The sequence below is a fragment of the Cherax quadricarinatus genome, chromosome 3 (genome assembly GCF_038502225.1).
Source record: "Cherax quadricarinatus isolate ZL_2023a chromosome 3, ASM3850222v1, whole genome shotgun sequence".
NCBI lineage: Eukaryota > Metazoa > Arthropoda > Malacostraca > Decapoda > Parastacidae > Cherax > Cherax quadricarinatus.
Genome location: NC_091294.1, coordinates 30,025,353 through 30,028,236, shown reverse-complemented (window position 1 = coordinate 30,028,236; position 2,884 = coordinate 30,025,353). Strand labels below are relative to the sequence as shown.

The 2,884-nt window shown below is 35.9% G+C and overlaps 1 non-coding gene across 1 annotated transcript; it reads left to right on the top strand.

The window, feature by feature from the left end:
* The first annotated feature begins 1,081 nt into the window (after window positions 1-1,081).
* On the top strand, window positions 1,082-1,197 carry TRNAL-CAA (transfer RNA leucine (anticodon CAA)). Its single transcript has 2 exons — window positions 1,082-1,119; window positions 1,153-1,197. It is a non-coding gene; the product is annotated as a tRNA-Leu (tRNA).
* Window positions 1,198-2,884: the final 1,687 nt, after the last annotated feature.

The window sequence follows — 2,884 nt, the reverse complement described above, 5'->3', positions numbered from 1 at the left end:
CAACGACGTAAAACGGCTGAAACGATATTTATAAAATATTTAGAGCAATGTATATATAAAACAATTTACCTGAATTATTACAGGCAAGTAATTTGGGTGAGATAAGTGGGACTTAAGTCACAGCAGGTCGCCAAACTGTTACTCCCTCGATGCCCACTCCCTACTACTCCCATAAAAAATGCTGAACCTAACATTAAATTAATAATTACATCATCAAAACCAGTTACTCTCGTAAATTAAAGCTGTGGACTGTGTATGATTAGGCTTGCTGGGTACACAAAAGAAATTCGTATTACCACCTACCATTTAATTACTGTAGATGAATCACACCACGACACCTGCCTCACACCTAGACCCTACGATGACCAGCTAGAGATCTAAATAAAAGGACTAATGGTGCACTTTCCTGTGAGTGATGTTTGTATCCCTTATCTTCCGCCATCCACACGTAAATCCCACAAATTTCCTGTCCCAATTTTAAAGCAGAAGACATCAACACAGGTTCCTAATTACAAATACAGGCCAAAAAAGCCGATTTGGCTAGGAACACGCCAGATTATTAGCAGAATTTCCCACGACAAGCAGTTCTCGCAAATTACAAATGACATCCTCATTTTTTCTGTCATCGTTGCCGAATTGTAAAGGTTTTTCCACACTGTTTATCTCAGCTCTTCAGCAGGAACGTGTCAGCAATTTATGAATAATGGATTGAGGCCGATATACACCAACTGACCTTCAAGAACGTCTGATTACATTGCATAATTCAGTCCATTGTTCACACATTAAATTCATTATGGCTTCTCTGCCGCATCACTCCCCCGGCTGTTCTGCATCCCCCCCCTCACTCGAAATTTCTCGAAGGGTCCAAATAGCATCACATTTTAATACACAGTTATTATATTATTTATTTATATATTCTATATTTAGGAAATTATGTAAAAAAATTCCACAAGAATGATTATGTAAATCTATAAAAACCATCAACCAAGAGACTCTCGAAATAATAGTGTCAAAAATCTTTGAAATGTAGTCTAGTTCTTTCAGAAGAAATTGAAGACATGTGATGAGTAGTGTAACAGGTGTCAGGGTGGCCGAGTGGTCTAAGGCGCCAGACTCAAGGCAACTTCCTTTCTGACAGAAGGGCCACGAGCGTTCTGGTCCTCTCTGAGGGCGTGGGTTCGAATCCCACTCCTGACACATGGGTTTTGGTTTTAATTAAGGCACAGCATCAGGTAATAATTTTTCATATAACTTTACCTTGAGTTAAATTCACATCTAGGTAAAGTAGGAAAAATAATCATAGTAATAATAATATTTATTAAAACAATAAAATCTGAGGTGTAGGAGATTATTACTTTGGAAAACTTTGTCATCAAAAAATCGTGCAGATTGTGAATGACTAATATTTCTCAATAATGTTCTTATAGTTTTACTTTTCATCATATAACAATATATCCTGGAAAAGTAGTTTTTGTTGTTGTTGTTGTTTTCAGTCTCTACCGAAAAATTAATTGACGAGACCTGGTTAATAAGCTCGGAGAATAAATATTCTTTGTACACAGTACTGTAGTTCAGATACACAAGATGCCATTAACACATCTCAATTTAATGATCGTTCTGAGAATTATTTTTGTAACATAAGTCGTCTCATAAAACTGTTCACGGGGTTAAGAGGAAGTTACTTTCTTTAAGTGACCACAAAAAAAAAAATACTAAAATTTTTTTAAGTAGTTTAATTAAGTGCGGATAAGAGGCAGTTGATGCAAGGAAGGTCATAATTTCGCAATACACTTTTGGGGAGAAGCAACTGAAGTGGTGACTGACATCGCTGAAGCAACATAACTAGAGTCGCTTCGTCACCCAGCTCGTGCAACTTTTGGCAGAAAGAATGAAACTTTTGGTAGAAAGAGTAAAAAACAAACATCAAAACTAAGCAGCCTAGCACCTGCACTGATTTATTCACTGAATCAGAGACAATGATGACATTCGAGTCCCACATGAGGCCTGAGTGTGGATATAACAGGTTGCTGTACTGGTAATACATAGCAAAGAACACTAGTGTACAGTTGAGGAAATATTTCACCACGACTAATGTCGTCCTGGCGGAACGTTTCCTGAACAGTACATAAATGTAGTTTTCCACGGTTTGTCTGCAGCATTATAAAATTTACTAGAAGGTAATGTGTAGCTGCTGGACCAGACAGGACACATGACACGTCTTAGGAAATTATGGAGAAATTTTGTCCTGATTCTTCCCCCTCCTCCCACTCTAAGGACATGACGTGATGTAATGCTCTTGGTTGATGGAATATAAGCAATCCTACTCTTTCTGGGATCTAAACTTGATTGTCTCCTACTCCCCAGGGATTGAATAATCCTTAAGGATTTAACATTAATAATAATAATAATAATAATAATAATAATAATAATAATAATAATAATAATAATAATAATAATAATAATAATAATAATAATAATAATAATAATAATTTTGTATTTAGTATGTTCTGGGCGCTGGAAAATATTTACTGGACCGGTGTCGCTGTGTTACCATAGAAACATTGTGAATGATAATCGGTGCAGAGGTAAATTATAAGTCAATAACTAAGAAGAAAATAGTGATAAGTCAATAATTAAGAAGAAAATAGTGATAAGTCAATACCAGAAATGGTTTGTGCTAATTCTTCTCGTCAAGTTGAGAAAACGTATTGTAAACGTCAGAACTGCTAAATGAAGTACTTGTGAATGACGGAGACCTTGTGCAACAACTCTGCCAAGAAGATCTGTGAGAGAACTTATGTTAACTAAATGTGAAAATAAGAAGATGTAGAAAAGGAAGAAGAAGAAGAAGAAGAAGAAGAAGAAGAAGAAGAAGAAGAAGAAG